This window comes from Equus caballus, chromosome 21 (genome assembly GCF_041296265.1).
Source record: "Equus caballus isolate H_3958 breed thoroughbred chromosome 21, TB-T2T, whole genome shotgun sequence".
Classification (NCBI taxonomy): Eukaryota; Metazoa; Chordata; class Mammalia; order Perissodactyla; family Equidae; genus Equus; species Equus caballus.
Genome location: NC_091704.1, coordinates 10,463,255 through 10,482,702, shown reverse-complemented (window position 1 = coordinate 10,482,702; position 19,448 = coordinate 10,463,255). Strand labels below are relative to the sequence as shown.

The following is a 19,448-nucleotide window of genomic DNA, read 5'->3' as shown; positions in this document are numbered from 1 at the left end:
TTGCTTGCATTGGAAAACCAGTAATAAAATGGGTTTGTTTTTTTTTTTTTGCATCCATACAGGTGGACTGACTAGAAAGCATCAGTCCCTCTGGTTTTAGTAGCACAAGTGACAGCAGAAGCCAAAACCTGGGCTGGTGTTGCCTCCAGGCAGGGACAGAGGAGAGTTAGGTCAGATCGGGGAGTGGATCTCACTCCCCACGGACTAGGATTGGCATCAAGGTTGCATGCAGCTGTTTGACAGTGACAATCAGCCTCATCCTCTGGCTGGAGCCTGCAGTAGTCAAGGAGGTTATCTTTACGGACCTGGATCTGGAGATTGGTCTGGAACCCCTGCTGTCCCAGGACACACACTTAGGGGCTCTTTCTGGGAATCCTTGATGCTGATTTCCATTGTAACCTATGTTTCTGTTGATTCCCTTAAAGGAGACAGTTTGGGTCCTTCTAAAGAGCTTCCTGGGTTGGATTGACTTCATGCACATATCAGGGAGTTTCTGCTCGCTCATATTCCACTGTCATTCTCTTACACTTTGTCTAATTGGAAAGGTCCACTGAGATACAAGAGGAGAGAAGGACTCAAGTGTGTACCTGTAGGCTCCAGATCACACACCGGAGGGAGTCCCATGTGCCCTGAGGGGGATCGGCGGTAGGAAAGTCACAACTGTGGGACATACTTCACCCAGCTTCCATGCTGCAGGCTCACCATTTTAGTCTCCCCTTCTTGCTGACATCACAGCCGTAGGTCCAGGCACCCAGCAAGTGTGTCAGGCCAGCTCTGTGCCTGGAATTCCTCCTGGGATGTTTCTCACAACATCTTACATCTTAATCTTTTGTGCTTGAACACAGTGAGCCTCAGCCAGATCTGAGCACAAGAGCCTGGGAGGGAGGGAAGGTCTCCACTCTGACCCCTCACAGAGCAGAGTCCCTGCTGTGGAGGACTGTGTATCTGCTGGATGGACCCTGGGTTCCCACAAGAAGAAATCTAGCAAAGGCTAATTTCCCATCTTTCATGACAAACAGCCCAGCTACAAAGGCTCTCATTTTATCACACATGGGTCACCAGGCAAAGATGCAGTGTCATCATGAGATTTGTATTTTGTTTGGTTTGGTTTTCATTTTGGTGTTTGTTTACCTGAGATTGCAGGTATATTGGCTGGAAAATTGGGAAGACAGCCGATGTGAACCAGAAGCTACTTCCAGGCACAGCTACTGCGTCTACAAGTTACTGTAAAATTGCAGAAGCGTCTATTCCAAGTGCCTGAGTGGGCTGAGGTATTTGTCCCAATTTCCCATCTGCCTGTGTCACTGTGAGAAGCCCTATTGTGCACAATCACACAGTAATAATCAGCCTCATCCTCTGGCTGCTGCCCAGAGATGAGCCGAATCCTTGCGTTGGCCGAGGCATCTTTGGATCCAGAGAAGCAGCTGGGGACCTGGAGCCTGGTTCTTCTCTGAATCCGTGTGGTAGTAGAGGAGATGCTGGGAAGGGAACCGTGCATTCTGCTGGTACCCACGCTGCTTTGAGCAAAAATTCTCCCTGAGCCGCTCTGTAGGGACCACAGGCCAGTCCCACATCACCCCCTGCTGGTCATATGTGGAAAAATGAAAAATGCCGAAAATGCAAGAGATAATGTCTGTGAAAAATAGGTAAAATACGTGCTTTTCTAGGAAGGATCAAAATTGGCTCTACTGGAAATAAAACAAGTAAGCTTACCTATTTTAATACAGAAATACAAAATGTTATGGACCCACTCCACAGAATGACTGAACAGACAGATATTCTCACATGGAAGCTCTAAAAACATCAGAGACCAGAGAGTTCCAATCTACTTGCTCTATTTTTAAATAACACTTAAAAGGATGGAAAACTTACCAGTTCTTTTAGAGATCAGTTATATCAGTTATAATGCATGTTACAGTTAAATTACAGAAAAATAAAAATGGCAGACGAACAACATTAGATATTACACAAATGTTCTAAATAGAATATTAACGAAGAGAGCTCAATACTAGATTAATGAATTGATGAATTATTACCAAGTGTCATTGATTCCAATGATGCAAGTTGTATGCAATAGTAAGAAATATTTTAATATAACACACAATACAAATATAGATAGATAGATATGATCATACAGTCTCAAATGATACTGGAAGGGATTTTGACCAAATTTAGCACCAATTCCTAATAAAAGCCACATAAAACTAAAAGCCACAAACAGAAACATTTATAATACGGCCAGACACACTCTCTCACACACGTATAATGAAATCCTAGTGGCAGCATCTTAGTCAATGGAGTGGTAAAGGGCAGCATTTCCAAAAAGATCAGCAATAGGCAAAGGTGATTCCCTTTGCCCATGTACCTCCATTAATATTCCACAGTATTCTGCAAGAATGAGAAAATCCAATTAAAGTAATGATATCAATGGTTTGGACATAGAATTCATGGGAACAAAGAAGTAGACATTCTTAATGATCCAAATGAATGTTGTGGCCTTAGATACTCTGGTCCCGGTGAAGAAGTGACAGCAGAGATCACCCCAGTGAGTGACTAGTCACTAACACTCACTACTACTGGTAACAGGTAGTGACAGAGGCATGTGAGTGGAACAGGGGGAGCAAAGGGGAGGTCTTGGTGCACCTGCCCAGCAGTGAAGAGCATCTTGTAAGATATTAGGCAGTCATCTGAGGTCTGGGGTAATCATCTGCATCCCACTCACACTGCATCCCAAGTAACATCAGTCATCACACTTATGGGGCTTCTGTCTCAGAGCCAGAATAAGCCACATGCAGACTTCCAGGGCAGAAAGTGTGGACTTTCTGCCCAAGTGACCAACACACTGAGACAGGGGTTGTGAGTCTGGTGTCACAGCACCTGCTCCATGTGGAACCAAGGAGAAGGCAGGTCCTGTGCGTAAAATCTTGTAAAGGTCCCCTACCAGAAGCTGGAAGAACAAGACTTCCGGGTTTGGTTGAGGCGCCACTGAGCTCTGTCTCCTGAGGGTCCACTGTGCGGACTCCGCCCACAAGTTGTGTCTTGTCTTCTGCACAGTCTTCCCAGGAGCCCACTTCCTCCTTGGAAGTGCACTGGGGCTCCTAATGGTCTGTCAGCCCCACCTTGTTCAAGACTCCCTGAGGAAAAAGGAGGCGATGACCTACATTGGAAGCCATCAGTTAGGAAGCCAAAACCAGGAGCTCACAGGGTCACGGGAAGCCTCACGGGTGAAGGCAAGTCCCACATCAGTGAGGACACAGGTCGCCCAACTGCCCTGGAGCCCACTGAGTGGTTGAACATCTGTCTGACCCAACACCTGCCTCTCCTAAGTCTGAGGACACTCCATTGCTGCCCCTGCTGGTGACTGCCCATCCCGCAGCTGCTGTGACATCCCTAAGCACACCACGCAGAGTGTTCGATTTTACAGCAGTCTTCCCCAACGTTACTCCCAAGAGAGTGGAATGAGAAAGGCCTTCTAGGATTACATGGGGACAGTGATGCTCTCACACCTGCACTTCTATTTTCATGAAAAACTATAATTATTTTCAAACTGTCAGTCTCTGTCCATTCCACCCTAGAGCTCCAACTTTGCCTGCTGTGGCAGACACTGACCTCGGTGTGTGAGAGGACAGTGAAAGGGCGCAACAGGAACACACCTATGCTGACACGGCCCTGTGTGCATGTGGGTTGTGCACATGGCTCTGTGTTTTCTTGTGGGTTGTGCACATGGCTCTGTGTGCATGTGGGGTGTGCCCTGGGATATTGGGACAAAGGAGCCTGGACAAAGCTGTGATATGTAAGCTGGGATCTGTGGGATGAGTCAAGTGATCACCCTGGGAAAGACTGGAAGAGCCTTCAAATCAGAGGTCAGGTCATGTACCGAGGTCAGGAAAAGAGGGGAGGCTGGTTGCTGGTGACGCTGGTGGATGGCCACTTGAGGTCGGAGAGATGGACCCTCTAAGCAGGGGAAGCCAGCACCTCCAAATGGAATAGAAAAGACAAATCTCGAAAAATTAATATTCTCTTACTTAAACCTTGAAATCCTTTATTACACATTTTTAAGGTGTATGAATGTGCATTTTCATATAGCCACAAATGCATTCACAATCATGTTGCCTATACATTTGTTAATCATGCAGATGAAATTTTCACTTATTGTATTATTTTTAATACTCCTGAATAGGCCACACAATTGTCAGCTGGAACCCAGTCACTGTCCTTTCCTTGGCAGTGAATGCTGCTCTGGGAGGTCCCCATGCGCTGGGTGAGCCTGGGGAGCTCAGGGTTTGTGTCTCCTTCCCCACTGGCCTGGGGCCCCATGTGCGCACTGAGGCTGCTGTCCCACACGGAGCAGTAATAATCAGCCTCGTTCCAGGCTGGAGCCCAGAGATGCTCAGGGGGCCACACTGCCTCACCTGGAGCCAGAGAATCTCTCGGAGACCCCAGAGGCCCAGATGTTATTCCTGCTGGTCAGGAGTGTGGGGACATGGTCTTGGGGTTGCTGCTGCAGCCACGCTGCCCCCTCATGGCCGACATTTTTGCTCTTTCCAGTGCAGGTGAGTGTGGCCGTCTGTCCTGGGGACTTGGTCACTGAGGGCGGCTGAGTCAGCCCTGCCTGGGCCACAGACACTGTAGGGCACAGAGAGGAGTGTGAGGGCAGGATCCCAGCTCACTGTGAAGGAGGGTGGGGGTGTGGGGCAGAGCTGGGGGTGGATCTCCATCCCGAGGGTAAGACACTCTCATCTGTGTGGGGAGTGAGGAGGTGAGGAGGAGAGGAGCCCAGGGCACGGGAGAGACCCAGACTCTGAGCCCTAGAGCTGTGCTGTGGAGACGGAGCTGCCCTAAGTCTCTCTGGATCTCCTGAAACTTTCATCGGGGGTGGAGTGGATACACTCAAATCAGCCCTTGCTCTCTGTCTGCCTCTGGCCTCCCTGCCCTGGTCCTCACAGGGAGATGGAAGTAGAGGAGGGATGAGCTGACCCAGGGGGTGGAGGCCCTGGCTCTTGATGACCCTGGGTCCTGGAGGTCAGCACAGCCCAGTGAGCACACTGATGGCTGAACCCCTGGAGCCCTGGGTGGCTTCCCAGCTGGGAGGGGCCATCTCAGGATTGTCCCACACTGTCCCACATGCCCTCAGACCCCACCCCACCCGGCCTCTCTGACACACCTGGGCCCTCCGGTTAGAGGAGGACTGTTGTCCCGATGCTCTTCATGAAGCTGCTCCTGGTGTCAGAGAGGGACCTGGGCAGCTGGGATTCTAGACACCAGGGGTGTGGGTTGAGGGATGTCCCTGTCACTACAAAGAGGCCACAGCAGCTTGCCTTTCAGCTGCATCAGCAGAGTATGCACAGAATTTTATTAGATCATCGATTATAAGTCCAAAAATGGAGAATATTTTCTCTTTCAGTTTTTCATGAGAATTAGATCCCAACAATTTAATACACTTATTTTCCTAACACCAGGAGCTTGGGATTGTGTGAGATCCGTGTTGGCTCCAGCGCAGTCTCTAGGTCCTTCTTGTTTCTGACATGACTGGAGTCCGCCTCCCTCTGTCCCCATCACTGTCTCTCTGGAGAGACTGGGTGCCCTGGAAAAGGAGCTCCTGCCTGTGTGGACATGAGCAGGCAGAGGGTGCATCGATGGGAATGGCTCAGTCTACAGGGGATCAGAGGAACGGACATGCTCAGATCGACAGACCCATGTAGGGGGCTCAGACCCTCAGATGCTGGTGACAGAGGTGACGTCAATCACAGAGGAGTGAAGGTGTGATCAGGGGCCCCAGGGGGGTGGTTTATGTCTCACTTCCTCGTGGGCACACAGCACTGAGTACACTGAGGTCTCTGTCATATGTGTGACAGTAACAATCACCTCGTCCTCAGGCTGGAGCCCACAGATGGTCAAAGAGACCATGTTGCCTGACTTGGAGACAGAGAATCATCTGGAATCTCTCAGGGCCTGGTACTTCCAAGAGTCAGAGTTTTGGGGCAGCACCACTGACAGCTGGAACCAACACACACTATGGGATCCAATGTTGCTGTTCCTGGAGCAGGAGATGGTGACCTCCTGGTCCAGGGTCCCTGACACCGAGGATGGCTGGGTCAGCAAAGACCGTGCCCAGGACCCTGAAATGAGGGACACAGAGTCACAGAGGTGGAGAGTCAGGGCCCTTCCCACACCCCAGGCTGGACACCAAGGGGAAGGAAACGTCCCTGTATCCTCCTAGGGACCTGACCTGACCCCAGAGTCCAGTCACCTGTGAGTGAGTGAGGAGGGTGAGGAGAGGGGTCTGGACCATGACAGAGACACCCCAGAGCTCTCTCTCCCTCCCCCAGATGACACAGGGCTGCCCAATTATCTATCCCTCATCCCTTCCCTCACTCTGATGGGAGCAAGAGCCCTTCATCCAAATTGTTTCCCCTTCTCCTCCCCTCACCTCTCCCAGCCTGTCTGTGAACCAAGATTCAATCCCCTTTGCCTTGGAGTTTATCATTGGATGACATGGAGCTGGTAACTTATGATATGGGCTCTTCTGTGACCTTGGGAGGAAGGATCTGCTGGGGCCCAGGGGTCACTGAGCAGAGGGCACCAGCTAAGCAGCCAGGTGCTTGGGTCACAGCTCTATCTCATCGCATGTGGTTCAGACACATGCCCACCGTGCCCCCTGCTGGCCCTGGTGCGCTTTGCACCATGTCAGAATACACTGTCAGCATCCCAACTGCAGGAGGGCAGGGCCTCCCTAAGCATTGCCTTTTCCACAGTCCCCTCCTCATAAAGGGGTGGGACCCTCACCCAGGCCTTCACTGGGCTGCAACCTCCTCCCCACACTGACTCCTCAGTGTCATAGAGAGGCCTCCTCACATGGTGAGCTCTCTGATGCCCCTTCAGTTGTTACACAGTGGAGCGCAGGGCCCTGAGAACTGGCCCCAGAGGGACAATTTGTGCTGCTTTCTCACAGCAGAAGGACAAAGGCCCTGAGACCAGCCACGTCTCACTGTTTGGGAAGGTGGAGGCACTCCCCCTCTCTCTGACCCCACTTTCCACTGAGGCAGGTGCAGGCCCCTCGACCCTCCCCCTTCATGCCTCTCATGTCCCCCCTGATGGGGATGGGGGTCCATCAACAGGAACAAGGCAGGGAGGTATTGAGAAGAGGCTGTTCTTCATCCTCAGAAGGACAGAGGTCGGCTGCTCTGGGACCCACCTCTCAGCACAGCTGTCCAGGATGACGCTGGGGCTGCAGCCCTGGGACCTAAGGGGATGGGGCTCCATGAAGAGGGCAGCGTCCCCAGGGTGAAACCGAGACCCTTGTAGGAGGGAGAGACTGAGGAGTGAAGGGGGCTTAAGGATTGAGACCCCAGGAGACAAGGAAAGCAGACTTTGAGTGACTGAGCCATGGCTGAGTGACAGGAGAAGGGAGGTTTCACACCATCCTCTGGCCCACAGGGACCCTCACATCAGAAGATGACAATGACCACACATTAGAGCGGATGGAGCTGAGGTGATGGGCTACTTTGAGCAGGGGTCATGCTAGAGGTCCGGGGACCTGCACAGCTGCCTCTATTTATCCCCACCAGGCACCTTCTTAAGGAAACATTCAGAAAGGTGTATTTTGCCTACTCTTTTCCTTTTATTTCTTTCTCTCTCCCTTCCACACACACACACACACACACACACACACACAAATATAGGTAGAAATGTGTCGTGAATCAGCCATGATGGGCATTCGTACTGAAGAATTTCGTACTATGAAAGAGACCAACTTTGCTTTAAACTTGGCTACTCTCTCACTTTTGTCCTAAAATTTTTACCTGTTCTGTGTATTTTGTGTATCATCACTTCTCTTCCTATGTATAGTTTTCGTTAAAAAATAATAAACGTGTGTGATTGAGCATCAATTTATTAACTAGAACACAGCTTTAATCTTACTCTTTTTTGTATCTAAAATACTCCATTTACAAAGTAATTATGTAATTTTTTACCCAACCTGTTCACTCTAACAGAACTGTACTAGTGAAAATATTGTGATATTTCTTTACTAATTTCTCAGTGAATAATTTAGCCTTTCACAGTGACAATGAACACAAATTTCTCAGTGAATTCATAGAGATAGGAAGTTCACTAAATACATAGTCTCCGTTGCATAGAGAGAAAAAGTAGGTAATATATAGAGATGACTAGAGAAGAATTTACATAATTTGATAACTCAGATAAATATGGCTTTTCAAATGGAATTTCCAATGATTCTATTTCCAAATGTGTGGAGGTATAATTAACAAGTAAATATTGTATTATATTTAAGGTGTGAAATGTGGTGATTTAATACATATGTACACACACATTTTCAAATGATTACCACAATAAGTTAATTAACACATCCATCACCTTTTTGTATTTGGTGAGAATACTTAAGATCTACTCTCTTAACAAGTTTAAAGTGTTCAACAATGTATTATTAACTATAGTCACCATGCTATATATTAGAGCCTCAGAAATTATTCATCTCTTTTTTTTTTGAGGAAGATTATCCCTGAGCTAACATCTGCTGCCAATCCTCCTCTTTTTGCGGAGGAAGATTGGCCCTGAGCTAACATCCGTGCCCATCTTCCTCTACTTTATATGTAGAAGGCCTGCCATAGCACAGCTTGACAAGTGATGCGTAGGTCCGTGCCTGGGATCCGAAACAGCAAACCCTGGGACACTGAAGTGGAGTGCACGAACTTAAATGCTGTGCCACTGGGCCAGCCCCAGCAATTATTCATATTAATACTGAAAATGTATACCATTTGCTACTTTTCATTTAAATAGGAACAAATTTTATGTTCTTTGTCCTAGAAATGTCAGGTGACATCTCAGAAAGGGTAGAAATGGGTGGGTTGGTATTTCAAATAAAAAAAAATGTACTGTATTTATTTCCATCACGTCAGCTTTTAGGCCTCTCACTCTGAAATTTTCACTCTCCACTATAGTTGGGGTGCAGGTCTTTTTCCTACATATAGCTCGTTTCCAGAAACAGAGAACAATTATTGTGACACTCTATTCAATTTTTCAAACTATTTACTCTTCAATGATACACTACAAGATATAAAAACACACTTATATAGAGAACACCAGGTGGGCGCCACAGTGTGGGGCATATGTTCACTCTGATAATCCTATGATGACCCATCTCAGTGGTTCTGTGCTGATGGACACCTTGTCCTCCATTTTGTCACTCTGTCAGTGGGGAGGTCAGATTTGATTGCAGGTGAACAGTTCTTAGCTTTATACCAAGAGTCCTCCAAGATGGGAAACCAGCACTGCTGCTCTAGAAGTATGTTCACAAGGATTCTGTGAATGTGGTGACAACAAATGGGCTGTCTAACTCTTCTCAGAATATTTGACACTACTTTTCATGTCCCCTTCTCCAATACATTATGCAGAGTTATAAATGCATCTTATAATTTTCTTTTATTCCTCAGTTTATATTTTTGAAACTTCATTCAAATTGGTTGTGTTAAGTTGTGTATCCATTTAGAAAAATGTACACTTTCCTAATTCCAATCTTGAACACTCTCCTCCAGAGAATATAAAGAGTGAGAACACACCCAGCCCAAAATCCCTGAATTCAACACACAGAGGAGCTGGAGCCAAGAGTCAGGTGCTGTATTTCCTGGGGAAGAGTGACAGGCAGGGTTCCCACTGTAGGGGAGGATGACAATTCCTCTACCCTCTACGTCCTTCTGGTTAGTCTAAGAATTAAGTTGACATGAGACAGGATAACAGGAGAAAAATCAAAGTACAATAACATGTACACATGAAATAAATGCAGGAAAACCGAGTAACTCACCAAAATGGCCAAAGCCAGCACCTTAAATACCATCTTCAATGAAATAAGATGTAGATAAAGAAAACACAAACCAATAAACAAAACAACACAAAAATATCCCTAATAAATATTTACACAAAAGTCCAACCTCCCCCCAAAAAAACATACCAGCAAACCAAATTCAACTGTACCTTAAAAAATTTACACATTATGAACAAGTAAGATATTTGCTAGAATGCAAGGATGGTTTAACATAAGAAAATCAATCAGTGTAATATAGTACATTAACAGTATGAAGGACAAAAAACACATGTTCCTCTCAATTGATGTATAAGAAGCATTCAACAAGTTTCAACACTCTTTCATGATAAAAACAAGACCAAAAAATTCAACCAACTCAAAATAGAAGGGCCCTACCTCAAGATAATAAAGGTCATATATGGCAGAATCACAGCTAACATTGTACCAGATGATGAAAAGCTGAAAGTTTTTCCTCTAAGATCAGAAAGAACACAAGGATGCACACTCTCACCACTTCTACTGACTATACCACTGGAAGTCCTGGCTAGAGCAATTAGGCAAGAAGAAGAAATAAAATACATCCAAATCAGAAAGGAACAGTTAAAACTGTCTCTGCAGATGATAGGATATTATATATAGATAACTCTAAAGACTCCACCAAAACCTGTTAGAATAAACAAACAAATTTAGAACATTTTCAGAATACAAAAACAAAATACAAAAGTCAGTTGTGCTTGCACACACTAACAACACACTACCTGCAAAAGAAATTTGGAAAACAATCCCATTTACAATGACATCAAAATGAATAAAATGCTTAGAAATAAATTTAACCAAGGAACTGAAACATCTGCACAGTGACAACTAAAGAACATTGATGAAATAAATTGAAAAAGACACAAATCAACAGAAAGATATCCAATGTCCATTGGAAAAATTAGTATTGGTAAAACATCTATACTACCTAAGGTGTTATATAGACTCAGTGCAATTACTTTCAAAATCCAAATGCTATCTGATACAGAAAGAAAAATACTTGACCATAAACTTTACATGGAACCACGAAATACCTCAAACAGAAAAAAACAATGTTGAGAAAGAACAAAGCTGGAGGTCTCATAATTCCTGATTTCAAAACATATTGCAAAGCTACAATAGTCAATGAAGTATTACACTGGAAGAAAGACAGACATCTATACAAATGAAACAGAATAGAGAGCCCAGAAATAAAGTCACGCATAGATGGTCAACTGATCTTCAACAAGGTTGCCAAGAATACACAATGGAGAAACGATAGCTCTCCAAAAAAGGTTTGCAGAAAACTGAATATGCATATTCAAAAGAATAAAACTGAGGAGTCTGATCTAACACCATACACAGAAATGATTTCCAAGTGGATTAGAATTAAACATAATAGTGGAGACTGTAAAAGTGTTAGAAGAAAACAGAAAAAGGGATAATGACATTGGTGTTGGCAATCATTTCTTGGGCATGACATCAAATCACAGGACACAAAAACAAAAATTAGAAAAGGGAGGTCACAATTATCTGAAAATATACACAGCAAAGGAAACAGCAAGTGAAAAGACAACTTATAGAATGGGAAAAGAATATTTGTAAGCTATATATCTGATATGAGGTTATTATAAAAAATACATAAAAGAACACCTATGACATAACAGAAAAAGTCAAATAACCTGATTGAAAAATGGGTAAATGTTTGATGTAAAGTGATGCAGCCACTGTGGAAAATAGTACAGGGTTTCCTCAAAAACCAAAAGTACAACTACTATATGATGCCGCTCTCCCACTTCTGGGTACTTATCTAAAAAATTGAAATCAGGATCACAAAGAGTAAATTTCACTCCTGTGTTCATTGCAGCATTACGCACAATATTCATGAGGTAGAAACAACGTAAATGTCCTCTGACAAATGAAACAGTAAGGAAAAAATAATATATACATGCAATGGAATATAATTCAGTGAGGAACCAAAAAAACAAAAAGGAAATCCTGCCATATGCTACAACATGAATGAACCTCAAGGGGCATTATGCTAAGTGAAATAAGCCAGACACAGAAGGACAAATACTGTAATACGGCACGGTTCCAGTTATACGAGATTTCTAAAATAGTCAAACTCATCCAAATGCTGCAGGAGCAGCAACGGTACTCATGTCTTAGCCCTTGCCCTTTCTCCAGCAGTGGCAAATGGCACCTGAGACCCGAGGCTTCAGGAGCCACAGCAGAACCCACGACCCAGCCCCCAGTGGTGGCACTCCTGACACACACTCTACCAGCAGCAGGGAATGTCTACAAGACCCTGGTCACCCAGCAGTGACAGTGACACCTGTGAACCTACTGCTCCTGGCAGCAATGCTGCCATAAAACCTGGGAGCAGCAGCACAAGTGAAGCACAGGGCAGCCTCACCCAAGCCCAGGGAGAGCCAGTGGGAAAATATGACACTCAGGAGACTCCAAATGAAGAGGAAGTGTTTGCAGGCTGGTCACCCTGATGGTGACACCTGAGAATGCAGGAACATCATAAACATCAAGGCACCAACAACCTTGGAATCACAAGCAGCACAGGGACGGTACTGACAATGCCTCTGCAGTGGCAGTGGATGGTGAAGTGTGCAGGCTCTCAAAAACATGCAGAAGCAGCCTAGAATCAAAGTACCCAAAGTCTTACCCAAATAAGAAAGGTGTTTACTGCCACAAATGCACTGGCAGAGAATCAACTCATCAAGCTCCATGAAGAACTATAGTAACAAGGCAGAATAAAAAGGAAATGAGAAGTCTCTAGAAATCAAACTGGAAGTCATGGAAGACTGCCATCTGACTGACAGGGAACTCAAATAGCTGTCATGAAGACACTCAATCAGCTAGAAGAAAACTCAGACAATTCAATGAGCTCAGAAATAAAATTAATGAAGAGAAGGAGTACGTCATCAAAGAGACTGAAACTTTAAAGAAACAAACAAACAGAAATTCAGGAGAAGAACATGATAAATGAGATGAAAAATAAAGTAGAAAGCACTGGAAATACAGCAGCCCATATCAAAGAGAGAAGTAGCAAACTCAAAGATAGAGACATAGAAATGATTCAGGTAGAAGAGGAGAGAGAACTAACATTTTTTAAAAAATAAAGAAATTCTATGAGGAATATATGAGTCAATTAGGAAAAGCAACATAAGGATAACAGGTATCCCAGAAGGAGAAGAGAGTGAGAAAGGAGCAGAGAGCTTAGTCAAAGAAACAATAGCTGAGAATTTCCCAACCCTGAGGAAAGAACTGGATATACCAGTACATGAAAGAAATAGAACTCCTAATTATCTCAATGCAAAAAGACCTCTCCAAGGCATGTAACATTAAAACTGTCAAAAGTCAATGATGAGAAAGAATATTGAGGGTGGCCAGAGAGATGAAAATAATTTACAAAGGGAACCCCCATGAAGCTATCAACAAATTCTTCAGCAGAAACTCTACAGGCTAGGAGAGAGTGGAATGATATATTCAAAATATTGAAAGACAAACACTATCAGCCAAAAATACTCTATCCAGCAAAGTTCTCCTCCAGATATAAAGGAGAAACAAAGGCTTTCACAAACAAATCTGAGAGAGTTTATCACCAGTAGACCTCCCTTACAAGAAAAGTTCAAAGGAGCAACGTACCTGAAACTAAAAGGAAAAGGTTGACAAGATTTCAGCTTGGTGATAAAGACACAGACAGAATCAGAAAATTGCAACTCTATATCATACTAAGTAAACAGTTATACCATAAAGGCTAAATGGGAAAAAAAACACAACAAAAATAACTATAACCACTTTAATATAACAAACTCACCACACATAAAGGATAATTTGTGACAATAAAAACATAGAACAGGATGAAGAAAAGGATAGTATCTTCATAGGCTAATGGAGATAAAGTGCTATCAGGAGAAAAAGGACCTCTCATCTAGGAGATCTTTTATACAAACCTTATGTTAACCACAAAACTGGAAAATCAGAGCAGAGTCATAAATCATAAATAAAAAGGAAAATGAGAAAAACATCACAAAAACCCAGCTGACTGAAACTGCAGACAGAATTACAAGGAAAAAGAAACAAGGAAACACAGAACAACCAGATAACAATAGATAAAATAGCAGTATTAAACCCTCGCATATCAATAATCACTCTAAATGGGAATAGATTGAATTCATCAATCAAAAGACACAGAGTGGCTGGATAGATTAAAAGACAAGACCCAATAATATGCTGCCTCCAAGAGAGCTAAGTCAGGTCTAAAGACACACAAAGGCTCAGAATGAATGGATGGAAGATAATACTCCAAGCAAATAGTAACTGAAGGACAGTAGGTGTCACCACACTTATATTAGACGAAATAGACTTCAAGCCAAAAAAGATAGCAAGAGACAAAGGTGAGCATTCTATAATGATAAAAGGGACATTCCACCCAGAAGACATGACATATTCATATGTATGCATCAAACATAGGAGCACCAAACGATATAAAGGAACTATTAGCAGAAGTAAAGAGAGAAATTGACAGCAACAGAATAATAGTAGGGAACTTTAACACCCTACTTACAATAATCGGCAGATCATCCAGACAGAAAGTCAACAAGGAAACATTGGCATTAAAGCAAACACTAGACCAGATGGACTTTCTCTCTCTCTATATATAATATTCTACTGTAAAGTACCAGCATAGATATTCTAAACATTCTTCTCAAGTGCACATGGAACATTCTCAAAGATAGACCATATGTTGGAAAAGAAAATAAGCATCAATAAATTTAAGAAGATTGAAATCATATCAGGCATCTTTTCTGACCACAGTGGTGTGAAATTAGAAATCAACTAGGAGAAGAAAACTAGAAAACTCACAAATACATGGAGACTAAACTACATGCTACTGAACAACTATTGGATCAATGAAGAAATCAAAGGAGAAATAAAAAAAACACCCGGAGACAAATGAAATTGAAAACACAACATACGAAAACTTACAGGATGCAGTAAAAGCAGTATGGAGAAAAAACAGGAAAAATCTCAAATAAATAATCTAACTCTACCTAAACAAGTAGGAGAAAAAAGACAAATAAGCCCAAAGTCAGCAGAAGGAAGGAAATAATAAAAATCAGATCAGACATAAATGAAATATAGACTAAAAAAATAAAACAAAGGATCCATGAAAATAAGAGCTGCTTCTTCAAAAAGAAAAACAAAATTGACAAACCCTTAGCAAGACTCACAAATAAAAAAAGAATGTTCAAATAAAATGAGAAATGAAAGAAGAGAAATTACAACAGATACTACAGAAATAGAAAAGATTATTTGAAAATACTAAGAAAAGCCATATGCCAAAATATTGAATAACCCAGAAGAATAAGATAAATTCTTAGAATCATATAACCTCCTGCAGCTGAATCAAGAAGAAATAAAGAGCCTGAATAGATCAGTCACTAGTAAGAAAGCTAAAGCAGTAAGACACACCTCCCAGAAAACAAAAGTCCAGGACCAAATGGCTTCTCTGGTGAATTCTACCAAACTTTCAAAGACTTAATATTTATCCTTATGAAATTCTTCCAAAAAGTTGAAGAGGATGGGACACTCCCTAACTCAGTTTATGAGGCCAACATTACCCTAAAACTAAAGCCAGATAAGGACAATGCGAAAAAGGAAAGTTACAGACTGATATTGCTGATGAACACAGACGCAAAAATCCCTAACAAAATATTAGCAAATCAAATACAACAATACATTAAAAGAATCGTACACCATGATGAATTGGGATTTATTCCAGGGATGCAGGGATGGTTCAACATCATCCACAAAACAATCAATGTGAGACACCACATTAACAAAATGAAGAATAAAAAACTCATGAACATCTCAATAGATGCAGAGAAAGCACTTGTCAAGATCCAATATCCAATTATGATAATGACTCTCAATAAAGTAGGAATAGAAGGAAAGTACCTGAATGTAAAAAAGGCCATATACCACAAACCCTCAGCCAACATCACACTCAATTGTGAAAAAGTGAAAGCTATTCCTTTAAAGACAGGAACGAGACAAGGATGTACACTCTCACCATTATATTCCACATAGTATTAGAAGTCCTAGCCAGAGAATTTAGGCAATAAAAAGAAATAAAAAGGATCTGAATTGGAAAGGAAGAAGTTAAACTGTCACTAGTTTTGGATGGCATGATTTTCTATGTAGAAAACCCTAAAGAATTAACCAAAAACTACTAGAAATAATTAATGAATACAGTAAAGTTTCAGGGTACAAAATCAACATATGAAAATCAGTTGTATTTCTATACACTAACAAGGAACTAGCAGAGAGAGAAATCAAAAATAAAAATCCATTTACAGTCTCAAAAAAGTGAATAAAATACCTACAAATAAATTTAACCAAGGAGGTCAAAGACCCATACAGTGAAAAATATGACACTATTGAAAGAAATTGAAGAAGACATAAAGAAATGGAAAGCTATTCCACGTACATGTACTGGAAGAATAAACATAGTTCAAATGTCTTTATTACATAAAGCAATCTGCAGAATCAATGCACTGTGAATGAGAATCTCAACAACATTTTTCATGGAAATACAATGATGAATCCTAAAATTTATATGGAACAACACAAAACTCTGAATAGCCAAAGGAATCCTGAGAGAAAAGAACAAAGCTGGAGGTATCACACTTCCTGAATTCAAAATAGACTACAAAGCTACAGTAATCAAAACAGCATGGTAGTGGCAGAAAAACAGACACTCAGATCAATGGAACAGAATTGAGAGCCCAGAAATAAACCACGCATCCATGGGCAGCTAATTTCCGACAAAGGAACCAAGAACGTACAAGAGAGAAAGGAAAGTCTTCAAAAAATGGTGTTGTGAAAATGGGACAGTCACATGGAAAAGAATGAAAGTAGACCATTATCTTACACCATACACCTAAATTAACTCAAAATGGATTAAAGACTTGAATGTAAGATCTGAAATCATAAAAGTCCTGGAAGAAAACACAAGCAATATACTCTTAAATGTCAGCTTTAGTATCTTTTTGAATATCATGCACCCTCAGGCAAGAGTAACAAAAGGAAAAATAAACACATGGGACTACATCAAACTAAAAAGCTTCTGCATAGCAAAGGAAACCATCAACAAAATGCAAAGACAAACTAAGTTAGGAGAAGATGTTTGCATTAATATTTGGATTAGTATCCAAAATACATAAAGAATTCATACAACTCAACATCAACAGTAAAACCCAATTAAATAATGGGCAGAAGATCTGAACAGACATTTTTCCAAAGAAGATATACAGATGAACAACAGGCACTTGAAAAGATTAGGCAAATGCAAATCAAAGCTACAGTGAGATACCCCCTCACACCCAAGCAGAATGGCTATTCAAACAGACAAGAAATAGCAAGTGTGTTTTAGGACGTGGAGAAAGGAGAACCTCATATACTGCTGGTGGGATGTTAACTGTTGTAGCCACTTTGGAAAACAGGATGGAGATGCCTCAAAAACTAATACTTGAACTACCATATGAAAGAAAGAAAGATGGAATCCTTTCTCCCCCAATCCTAACTCCCTATGGCTTTTCACCCCAGATAGCCAATTTCTTTGCAAACTTATTAAGACTTAAAAGAAATTACACTGTTTAAATCTCCACGATAAACTTCCTGGGAGGCATAATGGATCTAGAAAGGAGATCCTCTCTGCTCCAAATGATCGCAGGAAAGCGGGAAGGAGCATTTTGAGGACAAGCTGGCACAAAAAGCACGGCTCTCCACTCCTAATCATCTGTTTTCATTATGGTAAAATATGTATAACCCAAAATTTACCGTTCCGACCGTCTTTAAGTGTGCACGCAGCGGCATTAAGTCCATCCGCAATGCTGTGCAGCCATGACCACTACCCTTTTCCAGAACATTCCCCATCTCACACAAACCCTGTTCCCATTGAACATGAACGCCCAGCCCACCCCCCCCCCTCAGGCCCTGGGACCCTCGGGTCCGCTCTCTGACCGTTGATCCGCCTGCTCCAGCTTCTCACGTCAGTGACATCGGCCCTTCAGTTCCACCCTCTCAACCACCACATCTATGGTTTGTAGTTTTCTCTCAAAACTGCCCCAAATGACACCGACAGGAAATGCAACTGCAAAACAGTGATTTTCCCTGATCGCTATCACATCAATCGATGATAAAGCCGTTGACAAACTACTTTCTGCAGTTTTTGAAATTTCAATATTACCCAAAAGACCTAAATGACAAGGCTGTTTAGAGTTGAAATCCTGCACAATTCGCCCAATTTTACCCTCGTGCTTCCCAAAGCCTCAAGTTAAATGAGCCAAACCCACTGACTCCGGGCTCAGGAGCCACTCGGACGCCCTGAGCCCCGCCCTGTGCCCCCTCGGCCGGACCTGGAGCCCTCGGTCCCTGAGGACAAACCTGCACATCCTCCTCAGGGGGCACGCGGGGCGGCCACACCTTCCAGTCAGTCAGCGCGTTCAGGACGAGGAGCGCGAGCGGAGTCTGGTCCCTGCTCAGCGCCCGCGACTGTCACCTGCCACACACGACCGGGGTCGGCGCCCTCACCGGGGTCCAGGCTCTGAGGGGCCGCTGCCGCCAACGTCCCCGCTGCGAAGTCCGCTGACGCCCAACTGCCGCCGCCGCCGCCGGCTCTGAGGGCCCTGGGGGAGGGGCTGGCCGCTGCGGCCCCGCCTCCAAGCGCCGACCACGCCCCTGACACGCCCACCACGGACTTCCGGCTGGCGGGGGAATCCGCTTCTCTCCTCAGGGCCAGTTCCTTTAGCGCCCTCTCTGGTCGCGGTGAGTAATGCAGGAGGGCTGTGCAGGGCTGCGTGATGGACATCCAAAATGCCGCCAACCACGCCTACCGTGTGCTCTTGATCTGCGTCTATCCTTCTACCAAAACCATTCAGCTCTGAACGCTGTAACTTTGACTTTTACAAGCTTGTGGCCTTATTTCTCCCACTTTATTCTCTTATTTAAGTGTTTTAGCTATGCATGCTCCTTAGCTTTTCCATACACATTTTCGCATAATTTTTTCTGTATCTACAAAATGTCTTGTTGAGATTTTGATGGGAATTATATTAAATACATATATCAATTTAAAAGAAAATTGACTTCTTTACAATACTAAATTTTCCGACTCACGAATGTACTGCGTCTCTCCATTTATTTAGATCGACTTTTTTTGATTAATTTCATCTGCATTTGAAAGTTCTCAGAATCCAAGATCTGTACAAGACTTCTACAAATTTTTTGTGTATTTCTTAGAATTACACTTAAGTTTTTCATCTTTGAAGAATAGTAACTGACTATATACTTTAAATTTCTGCCAATGCTGTCATTTCTAGTATACTGAAATCCAAATGATTTTTGTATACTAATTTTGTGGCCTCCAAATTTGGTGAAGCCACTTATTACTTATAGAAATTTTCATTTGTAGATTCCATGGAAATTTCTATGGAAGCAGTCATGTCCTTTGCAAAAAAGGCATGGTTGCATTTCTTCTTTTTCTATATGCATGTCTTTTCTTTCCTTGTCTCATTGCACTCACTGGAACTTCCAG

General features: G+C 43.1%; 1 protein-coding gene across 1 annotated transcript in view; it reads right to left on the bottom strand.

Annotated features, from left to right (window-relative positions):
• Positions 1-18,619, bottom strand: part of LOC138919874 (rho GTPase-activating protein 20-like) — a 97,012-nt gene extending 78,393 nt beyond the window's left edge. The window contains exon 1 of the mRNA XM_070246462.1: positions 18,302-18,619. The gene's annotated coding sequence lies outside the window, so the exon portion shown is untranslated. The remainder of the gene's footprint in view (positions 1-18,301) is intronic.
• Between the last annotated feature and the right edge of the window lie 829 nt (positions 18,620-19,448).